The sequence below is a fragment of the Homalodisca vitripennis genome, chromosome 5 (genome assembly GCF_021130785.1).
Source record: "Homalodisca vitripennis isolate AUS2020 chromosome 5, UT_GWSS_2.1, whole genome shotgun sequence".
Taxonomy (NCBI): domain Eukaryota; kingdom Metazoa; phylum Arthropoda; class Insecta; order Hemiptera; family Cicadellidae; genus Homalodisca; species Homalodisca vitripennis.
In genome coordinates, this window is record NC_060211.1 from 174,101,426 (window position 1) to 174,120,463 (window position 19,038).

Consider the following 19,038-nt stretch of genomic DNA (forward strand, 5'->3'; position numbering starts at 1 on the left):
TTATAATAAGAGACATATCAATGCAAGCCTGGGTTGTGGCGCGATGTTTTCATCTGTAACGGAAGAATGACTACTGATTGGATAATCGATTGAATTCAACAATCGAGTGATTTTTACTGCTAATCTTTACTTTTCATCTATCTTAATGAAGCCTTTAATATCACGAGCTTAAATAAAAATTAACTCGTTTTAACTCTATAACAAAGAACGTGAACAAACAAAAGAATAAAAGCATTCAGGTCAATCGAATGTTGAAAAGAAAAATCGATGTGAACAACCGGAACGAAGCGAGACGTCGCGCCGAGTCGCGTCATCTCAAACTGAGAATCAGCTGATATGGCAATGTGACAACGCTGCTCCGCTTGGCGAGGGAGAAGTGGGGTGGTAACTTTCCATACGGCCAAGGTTGCATTATATTTTGTCTCATACTATAATAATGAGTAATTAAGTAAATAGTGATTTACTATCTTTTCATCAAAATTATTTGAAAGGCCAATCACTTCTGGTATTCAACTTATTTGTCTCGAAGTTAACCTAATCTCTTAATCTCTTACGATTCAATAATATGTTTACATAAATTTCACATCCTTAAGATATCGGTTAGCTTATGATTTACTTCTATTTCATATAATATTACTAATTTGTATCTTATTTTACAATGGTATCTTAAATTGTTTAAAAGAAGAAATTTTGAAATAAACTCTCAAATTGATTAGTTATTTTTAGGTTAATTGGTTCAACAATAACAGATGTTTGCTTTATTGAGATATTCGTGTACTTGAATTGACAAATTGTTTGATTGATAGATTTTTATTATTCGTTTTTTTTTTCATGATTGTAAACCACACGAAAATAGTCCGACAGCATTTTTGCAGTGTTGCCACTCCGTTGTGACATGAACAGTCTCACACTGACTGCTTTATTTATATGAGTACGTTGTCTGCAAAACGTATGAAAAATAAAATATTATTTTATTTTGTTTACAGTACCAGAATATAATGTTTGTTTACTAAATAGATTTTGAGACGGATTAGTAATTTTCCATACATGTGAAACTGGCAACAGTATTTGGTGCGGGATGTAGAGGGGAGATTATGCCAGCTGTTGTAGAGAATCTGTGAATTGGCCTTGAAATTACAGCTAGTAATACTTTTATAAATTTCTATTGATTGTTTGCAAACTCGAATACAGTAGTGGATAACGAATTGATTCCCTTAAATTATCTAAGACACATTTTTAAAATTTTGGTCCAATTGTAAATTTCTTTCATTTTTATTTTTTGTACTAACTAGGCAATTGATTATATAATTTATTTTAACTCATAAAGGACGTGTCATTTGAATTCCTTTGCCTTTCATAGGAGGATCTATCCTAGCTTTCTAACGGGTAGTTCACATTCCATCTTAAATTCTCTACATTATTTTCTCAAATTTAGTAGATTTATTTATACCACCTCTAAATGAATCACTTGCAATCCATTATGACCAGTGGTGGATTAACAAATTGGCACAAGAGACCGCTAATGGGGGGGGGGGGTTTGCATTGCTATTTATCATAAGAATGAAATCATAATTTTCACACCGTTATGTTATTCTAGAAATATTGTATTACGTTTCAAAGTTCTTCAAATACAATAACATCATACGAATTACGATTTTTTTTATTTTTGTGGTTGAATTTTTTACAAAATTCGCAGAAAAGTTTGTAGGGGGTCACAAAATTTCGTGCCCATGGGCCCAAGGAACTGTAATCCACCACTGACCATGTTACACTTCATATAGTGCGTAATACATCGCTGAACTAACAAATCGACTTCTCTGTTCCAGGATCAAGGCTACGTGTACAGACGGCGACGGTAGTCATCGACTTCTCTCGTCTTCTCTCTCTCTACTTTTCTCTCTTCTGTATATAGTTACTATTAATTTAGCTTAGGCCTAAGTCAGTCACCGCTATTCCCAAACATGTCTTTAATGTTATGTCGTGTCATGTCTTCATTTGTACATTTTTTTGTAAATTATGAATAAAAATCAAAATCACTTGCCATTACAATATGTGTCAATTTATAAACCTAACCCCATAAGTTGTAACAAAGAGTCCGCAAGAGCTTCAATGGAGTGAGAAACGTGTATTTGTCGCCCAAGTGTTCCCTTTTAATTTGTGTTGTAATATTTGTACACAATAAAAAAGATGTTTGTGTGATTTTTTTAATGTACATATTAGTTTGTGTGTAATAATATCGTGGTTTTGGATGAAACTGTCACATCCAATTGTGTTTATGTATTCCAATTATTTCCTTGAATTGTATTTGTATATATTGTCAGGTTTTTTACATGAAAAAGGCGAGAATAGAGAATTATAAGAATATAAGAAAGGGTGCATAGGTGTGACATTGATACCTGTCCAATTGGTTATGATATAAGTAACAGAATCAAATAATATTAATAATAATAGAAGGAGTATGATTACCCACTAGTCGTATTGTATTGTGTTCTGCGTCACTTGGAAATAATTTAATATATTGATGATAAAGATAATCTGAGTACTGGCTGTTGATTAACCATGAATTTCACTAAACACCTAGACAATTTCATTGTACTCATCTATTCGGAATAATAATGTTAACTCCTCTTAATTTACTTTACTGATCAAATCAACCTTATTGTCAACGAACAAATCCATGAGTCATTGTGTAAATTGTTTTATTTTCTGCTCGTTCTTCTTCGAGATACTTTCTGACAGTAAAAGAACTTCACCCATAGCTAATTTTTTAAGTTGAAATGGAAGCACAACTAGTTGAAGAAAAGAACATTCTAAAAAATTATGGTTGCCTGTAAAGTCGGTTTTACGGGCGAAGATTTTACGTGACAACGTCTTTTTCTCGGTAGAATATTTATTGATATGAATATTATTAAATTGCACAATATGAACAAGGAATTGAATGAAAATAAGAATTGCACAAATTTTTAACTATAGAAATATATTTTGTTTACTAAAACATTGTACATAATTTGAAATTAATTAAAATTTGTTATTGTAAATGGTAAAGTTGAATAAAACATTTACTAAAATTGGAATTTGAAATTCTTGCTAAACACAGTTAAATTCTAACTCCGCGCGTGGTGATTGGTCGGTTTAGTACGTTTGTTTGGTCGCACTGTTATGACAGGTTAGAGGTTATAATTTGTTATTTTAAATGTTTGACTAGCAATACGCGCTGTTTCTTCTCAATCGACTGAATTACGATTGATTGCAGAGTGATTTAAACTAATAATTTACTTAACACTATCAACATTTGTCAATAGTATGACATAACCTATAAACTCAGTTTCTCAACTTTTGTGTCAATCTAACAATTAATCAATCAATCATAGTTTACGATAATGAAATATCAGTGTACAATTATTTACCTTTATTGTTGTAGTTGTTGTAAATGACGAATCTAAGCACTCCACATTTTCACGAATAAACATAGTTATCTGCTTTATCCCGTGCGGCGACCCACAGTTATCTGCTTTATCCCGTGCGGATGTCGTAACGTTACACTTTTTCATGATGACTCCGAGCCAGCAACCTAATTTAAGACGTTGACATTCTAAAAACCTTTAGCCTGAGACAATAATGATAAACTGTCAAGGGCAGTAAGGTACACAAACCAAATTATAAATCAACCTATTAAAATTGATATTCACACAATATAAACCATTTTTTTATTTCACGACAAAAAAACAGGTTGTATACTAAGTACTATCTAAAGATATACTGCACCCCCCCCCCTTATGAGCTCCTTAAGGACCTCTATAAAACGTTCTTCCAGCATAGTACTCCTTTACCTAACATTGAAACGCACTGAAGTATTAATCTCTTTATTGTGCTTTTGAAATATGTTAAAAATTTAGGATCATAATTAAAAATCAAATTTTTGTATGGCGAGAGTCTAAATATTTGGGATAAAATATATGTTTTGTTTTGTATGGATCAAAGTCACTGATAACAACTAATAAACTAAGTTAATTTCGTAGTAACATTCTTAGCCTCACGTGAGTTTTCATAGTAAGGGTATTTACACCTACTGTAGAGTAAACATTGGCGCCTGATGCTGAAAATTTAAATTCTAAATAGTTAATGTTTATTAGTAATTTATAAAAATATTTGAATTTTTAGTTTTAAAGTGTCTTTAAAACGGTTAATAATTCCTAGTATGTAGAAATGGTGCAAAAAAAATAAAATTAGGAGAAAATCTAAAGATTTGGGTGTGCTTCCTTATATGTTACCATAGCAAGTGGAATAAAATAAAATCATCAGACCCATAGTACACTTCTTTGTGGCAGAAAATCGTCGATAGATTGAACCAGGTAATAATTTTTACGGCTGGAATTGACTGTATTACCATTGTAGGCTCTTTATATATATACAAGGTGTTTGAAAAGTCTGGGTACGGCTTAATATTTTACAAACCATAGCAGATAACATCTATAAACTTTGCACAGTGTCATATGACTATGTAAACTATTTTTCCTTGCTATTACCATGACATGCCAATCATGGGGGGACGGCCCACAGAGGAAAACATGGAAATCTTAAACTAAAGCATGGGTCGAGTGATACCTCACTTGAAAGAGCTCACTTAGTGGAGTTCAATGCCGCAAACCGCATTTTAAAAGGTTTATCCAATCAGAAATGGCGGGTTGTTTTAGTACACATTGTGAAGTACATTATGCGCTGTCATTACTTTACTTCTTACTAAGTTTTTAAGACCCTAATAAATAAAATATATCAATGGCAGATCTCGTCAATTACTTTTAAAATTTTATTTTTTTGAGCACTTTCAAAATCGTCTGCCGCAATGAAATCTACGCGATAATGGTCTGCCATTGTCATTTTCCGATAATAATAATAATATATTTTCAAATTACAAAACGGCAGACGTCATCAAATACTTATGAAATTGGCCAAAAATTGATACCTACCTTACCTGAGCGCCCGCCAAGTCGGCCACCTGGAGCTTAGTGACTCCCCATCTCATGTACAGTGGGTATAGGGGCCTCACTGTACAAAAACCCAGGTCTCATCAAATACATACAGGTAGCCGACCACTACCTCTTAGACTATTAAAAACATATGATCTGAGGAGCTTTTCGAATCTCTTTTGGAGATCAAGATAGATAGTATGAATCTGATCACGTTGCCCGACTACAGGACCAGCTCAGCTGAAAACGACATCTGGTTTAGCCATAATGGTATGGAGAGACAATATGGCAAACGATCTTACAAGGAAAACACCACGTAACCGTTGGAAAAAACGTAGAGTTAGTTTTACGTTTGTATTACGTTAGTACACTTTGGTACTAAAATAGATAAGCATATAACTGCTCGCGTACGTCTGTAGACTTCTCTGACATTTCTTAAGACCTACATTTGTGATCATGATAGGACACTCCTCAAAACTAGCACACTAATGGATGACCAGGATTATAAATCTTCTGGAATTCACCCTTAGCTGCAGATACGTATAAATAATTGGTTTTATTTTTAATTGGTGCTGTAACTATACAGGTAGTCTAGTTACAGCACCGTATCATACTCCGAATGCTTTACAATACCACTTAATAAATCTCCTCAGTGGCATTGGGCTTAATTACAGTCATGAATATAACCTTTTCTCTTTTCTTACTAACATTGAGTTCTACTCACTATCACCATGCAAGCTCTTCGCCTCTTCAGTTACTATTCAAGCTGATCTTTTACGAGGAGGGTCCGACTGCCCTTTCTAATTACAGAGGGTAATTAAGAAGGTTTGCAAACTAATTCCTGGTTCAAAAGTTTAACCAGTGAATCTATAACCATTTGGAGTTCAGTTGGACTAGCAACACTGCCAATAACATTACGTTTGCTTTCTTGAAATTTTACTATTTAGGCTTTGACTGAACTTCAGGACTTTAATAACGAGAAAAACAGTTTTAAGACTATTACAGACTGCTATAGCTCATTAACCAAGGCTTCTGTCCAGATTTTTATGTAAATCATGCTGCAACTGTTCTCATTTTTTTTTAATTCATATCAAAGAAATCAAGAATCTTAAAATATTCTTTAACTGCCAATTGCTTAAATAACCGAAAATCTGCAATATTCTCATCTGTGAAATTATTTTAGCAGTAGCTTTAGAACCTACAAACACAAAACAAGGGTTTTCAGCCAGATTATAAATTTATTTCATACTAAATGCTGAAGCTTAAAGTTCGTTTTTCTAAAGAAAATCCCTGAGAAAGCCGGGTCCCAGCGACCTCTATCACATTCCAAACATCTCATTTCTAACGTCCACTATATAAACATTTACACCTATATTACCTTAAAAATAACTTTTTACTGTCTTAGTAGTATTCATCCATGTAATCGAGTAAAAGAAAAAATATTGTGTGTGTTTTGTGAATTGTGATATCTACGAATATGAAGGAATCGCGGTTTTATGTTTAAACTTTAAGCTATCTCAACTTTAACACATCATTATACAAAATATAAAGACGGTTAAAGAATTGTCTTACACAAGATCTTTTGGGTGCATCGTGTAGAACGACGTACTAAAATAAATATTTATAAGTTAATAATTCAATATGTAATTAATTTTGTGTAAATTTTTACGAATTCGGCAATCAGCTATTTCATTAAAGTTTTTCGTCTATAAATAGATAAATACATTCAATTATCCTGTTACGGGAATACAAGTGTACTCCCAGTTACAAAAGTCTTAAGTAAGTTTTGAAATATGATTAGAGTATTGATGGTTAACGGCAAGAGAACTGCGCACTTTATGTTATATCAAATAACTCTCCATTGCACAATAGCTTGTATATGTAATATATACTCATTTTACGGGATTATTATTCGTCATAAAAAGTGGAATTAATGAAATCAATAACGTAAAATATAAAATCAAAATAAAATTCCTTTTGATATGCAAAAATATAATTCAACATAATTTACTATATACAAAATGAAAAAGTAAACAAGACGATTAAGGTGGTCGTGGACTTGTTTGTTTACTTCCGTTGAAACGCGTAACGCTAACGCAGTTGAAATTACAGTCGTCTATCTATGAAATAAAGGCAAGATAAAACATTTGTATAAAATATTTAATTTAAATAAACTTTCAATTACATTACAACACTACAAGTACGAATTTGTTGTGTTAGCACTATTTATTTGTTTTTAAACAACTACTTCTAGTCTGTCATCTTCATTTGTTTGGTAAAACATTCAATGTTTATATTTAGAAATAAGCCTACTGTTATCTAGAAAGTACGAATAATTTACTAGGTCAAAAGATAAAAAAGTAACTGATGATTGGTATGTATGGTTTGTATTTTTTTAAATCACTGTATTAGCTAAGTTAGTAACACTGATTTTGTTATCGACATTTTAAAGTATAACACAAACTCACATGATCCCATGACATGGAAGGAATCAAGACAAATTACCAACATGTTATTGTATAGATCACATGAGAGTATATATTAAAACACTGAAGAGTGATAGTTTATTGCAACAAACCTACATTCCATAGCTTAAATTTTTAGTTTATTTATAGACATCAGGGTTTAGGCTATCACAGTCAGGTTTGGCCTGACATCTGTGGCAACCACATAAAAACTGGAAAATGTGTCAAATCAGCTATTGATGGTGAAAGGACATTATTTATATATTAGATTTAAGTTACCTAATGAATTAACTAATCCGGTATTTTCAAACTTTACATATAACTAACCGTAAGACTCTCCTGCCGTAGTCAGGGGTAAACCCTTTCAATTCTATCTAATGTATTTTCATATGCCAATCAGTACCTGCTTAAAACCGACTCAGAATTTTTGATTGTTTATACTATTTTTAAATTATATCTATTTCTATCAAAGGTTTTCCCATTTTACAATAAATTAATACAGCAGTAAAAAGGCTCCAGTATAATAAGTGGCCACCATGACAGTCAAATTAACTATCAATTAGAAATATCTAAACTGTCAAATAATAAAAACATTTTATCTATAGCTATAGATAATCAATAATCATTGCAAGAAATGTCAAAACAAACATGACATTTTAACAAACATGCTTAAGAAGACTTATTTTTATTTAAATACATTAACAATATATTCTATTTCAGTTGGAACCAAACCAACTATGACTTTTTAATAAACTATTTTAGTTTTGCCATCTCAGTACGTGCAGAAATAGCAGAATGCAAATTGGCTATAGTTTTTTAGAAAGGTGTGTTTTCTGTGGTTATAAAAATATAAGTATTTAAGTATTATTATTTTCTATAATCCAACATTAATGTTCCAAATTAATTTAAAGAAAATCATGCATATGTTATTTGGGAAATAGCCGCATGTACAATGGCGATGTACATCTGTTATTTGTGACGGACACATTTATCCTTCAAAGTAGTAAAAAGTAACTAAATGTTACACTGTTTTGTAATTGTTACATTCTATAAATATACATAACCTAGATACTTTTTATTCATCTTTAAATTATTACAAGATGTAAAAACAGCTGAACTATACTGTAATTTGAAATACCTACAACGTAGGTATTTCTCTCTCTCTCTCTCTCGTAATTTGGTTTGATATTTTAGTTTCATTAGTTTTAGATAATCACGAGTATAGATGATTCGATTGTCGTGGTGGCCGCTTATTATACTGCAACCCCCAAAAATGTGTATAATTCAGTTCAAGATGGCATGCAATATGTTAAGTATATAATTATATTGCAATATAAGTCATATATGCAATATTAAATATATTGAAAGGTAAAGTGTTATTCTATAATAGGTTCATTATGGAGTCCACCGTGTAGAGGACATAGTTTGTTTTAATATATCTCAACTAGGCCTATTCTTAAATGTACAGACATATTGCAATGACATTTTGTTTGCTAATGTATAGTAGATTTCTTATAAACAGTTTATACATTTTTTATAAAAATATATGTTTGAACATTTTTTTACCTGGGTGTAAAATTTCCATGCAGAATTATTCTGAAAGAATATAAAATCTCCACTATATTCCTACTTATTAGGCTAAATAAATAAAATAGTAATAAGAAATTTTAAAAGATATTGGTAGCTTAATTTGTAAATAGTTTAGAATTATAATAGTTTGTCTTTACTGATAGTGGGATTTTGTGAAGAATACTTAATATAAAAGCTCAAATTTTTAGCAAAGACATGGAAGAATGCCTGTGATTTTAAGAGTTAGTAATACTTGTGTTTGTGTTTTAAAAGCATTGTTTGAATGAGCCTACATTAACTCAACACAGTCACACTTCTTGCATGTACTTACCTTAAAATGTGTCATATATCAGTGGTACAATAAATGGTAACATAATTTAAGAGTTTGATTCTGAATTTCCTGTAGTAAATTTATAGTATTGTGTGTTATGAACGTGGGGTAGGCTTAATTAATAGAATTTTGCATTATTAAACTTTAGAATTGTAAAGTTACGTCAACTCTGCCCTCAGTGGTCCTTTAAGGGTTGTTCTCTAGGTCACTGCAATGTCTGAGTCAGCATGGTAGTTTCACTACCAAAAATATCCTTTCGCTCAAGGTTGCAATGCTAACCATTTCAGTTTCTTTCCTGCATATTCCCTGCAACCATGTAAAATAGCCTAATAAAAAATTTTTGAAATCAGCTGTGCTAAACATCTGACCTTAAGAAAAAAAGCAAATTTCTAAATTTGTTCGACTGACACAAAAACTGTGATTGCTACTAATGCTACCCATCCAAAGGCAAAAGGCTCTGATTAATAAATAACATGTTGTGTACTATCTAATTGTATTGGCCAGGTATGAGAAGGCTTATAAAATGTAAGGTGGTTATATTGGGATCTCTGAGAATTAAATGTCAATATTTTCTAAATACAAAACCTTTGACTTTATTTTTTTAAGAAAACAAAAAAGATATTGAAATGGTTCAAAACATCTGGTTTAGTAGAGGCTCCTCAGTTGTGCAAGTGGTGTGTGGAGATGAGTATTGTCATGTTGCAAGACGATTGGCACTAGGCTTCCTCTCACACAACGGACTCGAAGAAAATCAATCACAAAAACTCGGTGAAAATTGTAAAATACAGTCAAGAGTTGTTTGTCGCTGCATGTTCTATAAACAATATGGCTTTTCCATTCTCAAAACAACAAACTTTGCTGTACTTAGATTTTTTAGTGAACTTTAAAAACATAATCACCGTAAACAACTTTTAAACGGCATTTTGTTCAACTCGAGTTGACATAGGACCAGAGCACTTTTTCATCCTAGCAATTCTTGTCATACACTAGATGAATGCAATTATCTAAAAAATAGAATTGGTTATTGAGGATGAACGTTACTTCCACATTCCACTTTGCTTGCTTCTAAAGTATATTTTGTCCACTACCTGCAATCAATTCAGCCTGCACTCGTGTAAACCTCCTTCCGCAGGATAGCAACGTCTGTTCTGGTACCTACTCAGAATCAAGTGCCAGTTTACTAGTAGTTTTTTTATACACACAAGTTGTGTGTATAAAGACACAACACATATTGTCCTCATATTTAAAGTCGCTTCAGCAAGAGAGCAACATCACCCTGGAACACGAAGTGTGAAAGCTATGCCTTTAAAAATAGTTTTTACTGATAAAGATAAAACTGTTTGGCTAATCATCTGTAAGCCAGGATGGATTATTTTATGTAACTCACTTTAATTCTCTGTGCCACAAACAAATTTTATTTTTCCAGTTGATTCAATGGTGTAGGGTGGCATTTGCTTTGGTTTGTTTAGTTTTTTAAGAAGTTAAACTACTGCCTTTTTCCGCCCTCATGGATTACAGGATTTAATAGTGTTATAAAACAAGAATTGAGCTAACAATGTAAGAGAAGTGTTTATGGAAAAAGGAAAAATAAAGAAAACAGCTGATGATTACACGCTCTGTTGAGAGCAGAGAGCAACATATTAGCTTTCTTGGACTGCCTCTACATGTTTAATCTACTTTTTAGTTCTTTGTGCATTGTTTGTTATTGATGCTGGATGAGTTGAAAGGTTAGTAGGATTTCGGACATTTGGCATTGTTATATGTTACAAAAAACTATAACACATAACATATAACGATGGTAAATGACCGAAATCCTACTACTCTTTAGTTATATTCTCAATCGATTTGAAAAATGATTTTGTTAACTATTGTTATTTTTGTTTTACGGGCATTCCCCAGAAGGTTTTTCACACAATAATTCTTACGTCTGCATTTTGATAATATTAAAATTGCAGTTATTAATTAACATTATTAATTAGCTGTTTTCTTTATTTTTCCTTACCTAATGTTTTTTTAACAATGTAGAGTACAGGATGACTTCGTAAAGTAAAATATTCATCAGTTTGTTTTTAAGAGTTTTATAAGTGTTTGATATTAACAGTTACGATGGTAAATTCGTGCTAATATATGGTACATCACTTTGGAAATTAAAGGCATCTGTCTCTCTCCTATAGCTTCTCCCCACATATTTATAATAAGCAAGACCCAACAATAAATTGATCTCTTTTGCTAGTATAGCTGATAAGTTGCTGTTTTTATGGGTACAAAATACTTACAATTATTTTGCTTATGTCTGACAATGCATTTATGTTCTATCCCTTTGAGCACCATCTTATTATTTATTATTACCTTAATTTCCCATGGAAAACAATAATGTAATAATTTAAAGATGTTTCGTGAATATTTATTAAAATAATATTTCTTTTCTAACATGTAATTGAAATAAGCCCTAAATTTGTATTGTTACTCAAATTAATATTTTTAATTGATAAATTATACATCCAAGGGGACAGAGAAGCCCTTTAATGTTTATTAGGCATTATTCAATAAAATTATTAAATATGAAGAAAGGAAAGTTTTAATATTTCTAATTTGCTCTTACTTGTATTAATAGCTATATAGATATGAATTTAAAATGTTCCTATGGTAAAATTATGTTCCTAATGTTACAATAAACTCAAATTTCAAAATTCAAATCATAAAAAGTTTTATTTTTCGCACATTTAAACAAACTTCTGGATAAAGCGTAACATGAAACAGATTGTGCTCGGACTAAACATTTCTCTTCCAGTTACTATAAGCTACGGAGGGGGAGGTAATAATGGTTTAATTACTTTCTTTGGTGTTTTCAGTATTTCTGTATACTATTGGGAAGAATGTCAGATATCTCGTCATCTGAAGATTTTTACAAGATATTGAATAAGAAACTGGATGATAATCTGTTGAAACTCAACGAGATGCAAGACAATATCCTAAAAATGAGATCCCAGTACGCTATGATTCAGTTGGAATTGAACAACTTGTACAGTCCCAAGTATTTGCAATTGTTGCAGCAGATGCCAGAAATGGAGGAGGGAGTTGACCTTTACAAGCAATACATTGAGATGATTCAAGGATTGAACATAACTGATGTGCAGTCTGTTAATCCGGAACAGATGTCAGTACAGAAAAACAGAACTCTGAATAGCTTGTGATATTAATAGCACTGATCTGTGTTTTCAAGTTTAAGTAGTTTTTGTTTTATTATTCAAAATAACTTATGTGCAATCTGTAACCCCGAACAGATGTCTGTACAGAAACAGAGAACTCTGAATATCTTGTAACATTAATAGCACTGATCTGGGTTTTCAAGTTTAAGTCATTGTTGTTTTATTATTGAACATAACTGATGTGCAGTCTGATAATTCGGAAGAGATGTCAGTACAGAAACACATAACTCTGAATAGTTTTTAACATTAATGGCACTGATCTGCGTTTTCAAGTTTAAGTAATTTTTGTTTTATTATTGAAAATAACTTAGTTGCAGTTTGTTAATCCGGAACAAATGTCTGTACAGAAACAGAAATCAGAACAGCTTGTGATATTAGTGGCACTGATCTGCGTTTTCAAGTTAAAGTTATTTTTGTTTTATTATTGAAAATAACTGAGTTGTAGTTTGTTAATCCGGAACAGATGTCTGTACAGAAACAGAAATCAGAACAGCTTGTGATATTAGTGGCCCTGATCTGTGTTTTCAAGTTTAATTGTTGTTTTAGTTTAAGTCAAGTTATGTAATTAGTGTGTTAAAAGTTACCTTAATGTAAATCAAAATATGTTTTTGTTACCTTCTAATATTGTCTATATATAGTTTTTCAATGTGAAAACAATAAAGAGTTAATTCACAACATGATAATGGTTTTTATGTGTTGGTTTAGGATATGTTCAAGGTAACTTTAAATCGATAATATTCTTTGTAAAGTTTCCAAAGTTGTTTACTTAATTTATTTATTATCATAACCAATGTAAAAGTGCTTTATTTCCATGATATGTGGTAACGATACACACAATGAAAATAAATTTATAATACCAACGCTTCTGGGCAAAAATGAAAAGAAAATATTCAACACTTACTTTACTAATCTTGCATTGCTTATTGAATCTGCACTTGTCTGGAGACAAAGTGATTTGGAAAGGAACTTTTTTTATCCATACTACGGTATTTATATATTATAATTATTTATTTTTAAATTGGTTAATAAGTTGGATACCACCCGAAATACAAGAGGGGACACATTTGAATAAAGATAACCCATTTGGAAATTCCTAACATTACGAGGTCTTAATACAGCAAGGTTGGTTTTCTCATTTCTTACAAGGGCAGTGAAAATTTAACTGTCCTATAATTCACAAACATGAGCAAAGATCGTAAGTCATTACAGTAAACCAGTACTTATGTTCAGATTTTGTATCCAGGGGCTCGTCAAGGTGGGGGGGGACTATTGTTAGGGATTTTCCAACATAAAAATCTAATCTCAATTTTTGTTCATAACTGTTTTTACTGAAATATACCGATCCGAATTAAGTAAATTTCTAGAAGCGAAAAGTTAAATTTCTCCAATTAATTTGTTTAATGGCATTTATAGTTTTCCATGACGCAAAATTATTTGCTAAATAAATGCTCATTATATAAAAAACAGGTTGAAAGCAGTGTTTACACCTGTTTCAGTTAGAGTTGTTCCAGTTCAATTTTTCAATCCTTGTGTAAATTACACAGAGGTATAGTGGCACTACATTAATACCGAAAAGGTTGAGTTTGTGTTGGTTGGTTTTAATTTGTTTTTTATTTGTTGACTTTTTAGGTTCTTTTATAAAGCATTACATATTGTAATTCAAGTTAAAGTGTTTATATATTGACTATTGATCAACGTTACTGGGTAACAGTGAGAAAAGACTTTCAGAATGTTTTATTATTGCCTGTTTTGTTGATAAATGCCAATGCACAACAACTATCAATTTGGTATTTAAATTTAATTATTGATATTAAGGAATAATATGGTTACAGATATTTTCCCATTTTTAATTGTTACAATAAAAGAAACATGATGTTTTCAAGGGGGAGGGGGTGAAGAATGCAAAAAGTAAACCGTTTAACACATCAAAGTGGAGAACAAAAATTATTTATGTTAAAAAGCAAACAAAAAAAAAAAAAAAAAAAAAAAAAAAAAAAAAAAAAAAAAACAAACTTGCATTTTTGTTTATGTTATTGTGTGATATTATTACGCTACGTTATATAACCCAACAGCACATTTGAAGAGGCACAAATGTTCAATCACAACACAATAGAGTATAGTCATAGTCATAGATCTTTATTCAAAGCTGTAATATTATAAATACAGTCAGAATAGTGTCACAAATACAGATAGACTAATATCATCACAGATACAGGTTAACCTATCTAAAATCTTATGTTAACTTAACATAAATATTGTTAATTTAAACAACTAAAATTAACTCAATTTTTATTTTTGTTTAATGGCCCAAACCCTCAAAAAAATCTTCGAAAGAATAAAATGATTGTGATATGAGATCATTTTTTAATTTATTTCTAAACGCATTGATTCCTTCAATTTTTTTTATGTCAATAGGAATGTATTCAATAAATCGTCGTGTACCGGCGTATTCAGTTTTCTTTTTAAACAGCTCTAATTTATGATTTTCAAAAATTATACCACTCTTAGTATTATACCTATGAGTGGTATAGTTTATTTGAGTGGTAATGATTATTTTTAAATTTTGTGTAAGTTATTGTATCGTATATGTATTGACTGTAAACAGTTAAAATTCTTAATTGTGCAAATAAATGTTTAACGGTTGCTTGCCATGGTAAATTTAGAATTAACCGTATTTATCTTTTTTGTAGTATAAGAATTTTTTTCAAGGTTTTTATTTGAAGCGTATAAGGTCCTCCTATCATATAAAATACGATACACACACACACTATGCATTTACAGAATCTTATATATATAAAAATCTTGAGTCACGATGTATGTTGCCAATAAACTCCAAAACGACTGAACCAATTTCAATCAAATTTCACATGTATCCGTAATTTAGTCTAACTTAGAAGATAGGATAGTTATTATCTGAATTATTCGCTTATGTCGTGAATATAAACGAATAAAATGAAGAAAAGTTTTCAAAGCGCCTGCACATTATAACCTGCAATTACGAGATAGATACGTATATTAAACAGTGAAACACTATTTGAAGGCGCTAAGTTATGATGTATAATTGTCTAAACTAAATTTTTGGTTGAACTTAAAGGTTGAGTGGTAGACCACTTTGTAATAAAATACATTATGCATGTACAATACATTTTTGACATATTTTCTTGATCGTGACATCAAGGTAAAATCTACATCGGGGTTGGAAATATAATTTACTTCAACCAGAAATGCTCATACGCGGGCAAAACTTACGAAAAGCGTGCGAAGCCGCGGGAAACAGCTAGTTATATTCTAAATTTAGAAACTGAATTAAATTTAAGAATTTTCATGGTTTAAAAAGTTTATAACCAAATGCTTTATTTAAGTTCCATAAACCATTAACGCATTGGTGTGGCGTTTTAAGTTATGCACATCTCTTGATATGCATAACTATTGATCTGTCAACTTCAAAAAGATTATTTTTAACTGATTAAAGTAACATCTATTGCATCCAGCAATTATTTTGGACAAAAGTAGTAATTAGTTAGGTAGGTAAAATGTTTCATCATATACAAAATTTCTGTAAAACAATGTTTATAAAATGAAAGACAGAAATAATTATGGGTATTTTAAGGAATCACAAAACATTTAAAAGAACTCTGATGGTTTACTTTTGTTTAAAATAGAATAATTGAATATTGTACAATCAATTCTGGTAGCATTTCTTAAGGAAATAAAAAAGTACTACACATATTATTATTTTGCATGAAATGTCTAGGTATTCACTTATATATTAAAAACATTTCTTAATCAAAAAATCATTCATTCATCATTCATTCATTTCTTATAAATCATTAAAAAATTAAAGATTTGTTTGGTTTTTCAACACCATTAGTGTGTGTGCGTTTTTTATTTTTGAAAACTTGTGGTAATACAACAAAATGCTGTCAAACAATTAAAATCTAGAAGTTCTAATTCTACTTTTCATTACAAATACTAATCCTGTAAAATGATTATTTTTACATATATACAGCAGGTTATTATGCAACGAAAAGTTATTTTATATAAAATAAAAGGTGTACAGTCCTCTTGCCTTTAACATCACAACTTCCTCTTATCATATTCCACAACTTACTTAAAACCTTTGTAGCTCGGAGTACGCTTATCTTCCCGTAACAGGGCAATTGGATACATTTATCGACAAAAAAATTCTAATTCTAGCAGTACAATACTTAATATTGTAGTGCTGTAACACCCTATATAGTTAAATTCGTATAAAATTATAAAGTTAAACCCCAAAACGTTGTTAATATTATTTAAAATTGGTTCGTTCATGTGATAAAAGAAATAGGACAAATGTATTTTCCCAAGAGAACTAAATCGTTAAAAGTTTCCTGAAGGAAGCGGGAACGAGATAAAACTAAAAGTAGAACGATGACCTCTGTCATGAGTGGACCAATCATAGCCATCCAACACTGTAACATACCATTTATGGTAACAAAAGAACTTGCTTGATAGCTTTAACCCAATAGCAACTAAGTTGAACAACCAGGGTGGGGACCCCTGTATTATACCCTAAGTCTTCAGTCTGTGGATCATTCTGTTCCCGAGACTTGATGGGAACACACCAAGTAAGTGGGCCCCTCCCGCTATTAGTCTAAGAACCGTTGCGATTTTGCCTAAATTTCCAAATTCTCGATGAATTAAATACTTTTCTAAAGTATATCGACATTAAGTCTTCCAATGCTTCAGGTTTTCTTTGACTTTTGAGTATTCATGATTTTGTACCTAGCAAATAGTCTAAAATAATCATATAAATATAGTGTTCTGTATTGCTTGATGCTAATTTAAAGGAAATTGTTTTAGTAAAGCGATTGTTTTGAGTCATCTGAATAAAGTCATATGCTCCTGACTTGACTATTCTAATTATTTTGCCCCAAACCCACATCGTGTGCTGTTGTGGCACGACAATATAATGTATTTTTTATCATAAACTTTTCTATTACAATTATTAGGTTATTAATTTTAAATATAACTGTGTATTTTACTTTTATTAAAGATAATTTATGACTAATAAGTGACAAAAGTTCCTCACTCTTTCTCTTTCCATTAAATTTTTAAAATATGTATAATTGACAGACAATGAAACAAAATAGTCATGCATAGTCATTGGCAAATCCGAAGACAAAGTGAAGAGTAATGTTTTTTATTTTATCAATCAGTTCAGGAGGCTTATTTCAATATGTATAAACTCATCAACTAGTGTGTAGCTATGACCTTGAATGATACAGGTAAAAAAACATCGCCAAGCTCTGCCATGTACATTACGATACAGGAGTGGTGAGCTGTAGGGTGGAGCAGTGTTTCAATAAATAAGTCAGGTGTTAATTTATAAATATATGGCAGAATGTTAAACTTAGTCTTTTAAGGAGTATTCACCTATGAAGTATATAGAATGTACTAAAAATAATGGTATAAATGCATCACTATTTTCTCTGTATACTTCAAACAACCCCAGCTGAGATCTACTGAAGTGATAAGGTGACAGCATCAGTTGGAACTTATGCACACACAGTATTCTAGACGCAGGCGGAGGAGGCTTCTGCTGAGAAATGAACAAGAACATACTAGCTTCTGTTAACTGCCAAGAAAGAGCAAATGAGTAGAAATCCGCACGATCTCTAGCTCCAGTGTGTTTCCATATATACCACAAGATAAAAATACAAGGTCCATACTTAAATAAAATGACAACCAAGACAAAATACTTTTGATAATGTCTATTTTTCATTCCCCTATGTAACATCTCTTGTTAATAGCATATTAGTTTTGTGAAATTTGTTCTATATTTACATTTAAATTAAGTACATTTTAAAAATACACAAGCTTTAATATTTGTGGAAATTTACTTTTGATGTGTTCAGTACTGGTATTCTATTATTTCATCCTTCTTCATCATCATCAATAAAAAGTACTAATACAGTAGCTATATGATATTTTAATAGATCAAATTAGGGTTTAAACAACTAGTTGCATAAAGTGAGTTTAAAACCAAGGGAGTGCTTTCTTTCCAAAATGATAGAATTTATGCTCGTTAGAATTATTAATGTAGAATGAATTGAAGCGGTGAGATTAAAAAGGAACACATTCCAGTTTTTTGACAAATTGAGTTGAAATAGCCATTTTGTTTTTCAGACCTAAATGCTTCTAATGAGATAAATAAAGAAAACATTCCTTTATATTTAGTAGCCATGGCAACCCATTTGATTCTAGACTGAGATTAAGAAAGAAAACATTCCAGGAATGTTTTCCTTTTTAACCTCAGTGAGGAGTAGTTCGTTGTTTGGCCAGTAGAGTGCATTGTGTGTAATATTGGTTTATTATTGCTAATACACTAACCTGGGTAATTCTAAGCAATATATGGGTCAACCTCGATTTTTCTCATATTACAATATAATGTTCCAATAGTCAATTAGAAAAGGAAATGACTAGAATTTCTTGCCGGAAAGCAGTTATAGGGAGCA

General features: G+C 31.1%; 1 protein-coding gene and 1 long non-coding RNA gene across 2 annotated transcripts in view; both read left to right on the forward strand.

The window, feature by feature from the left end:
• Window positions 1–19,038, forward strand: part of LOC124363742 — a 72,535-nt gene that overhangs the window by 22,872 nt on the left and 30,625 nt on the right. The gene's annotated exons all lie outside the window — the stretch shown is intronic.
• Window positions 7,063–13,221, forward strand: LOC124363202. The gene is made up of 2 exons (XR_006922528.1): window positions 7,063–7,242; window positions 12,185–13,221. It is a non-coding gene; the product is annotated as an uncharacterized LOC124363202 (long non-coding RNA).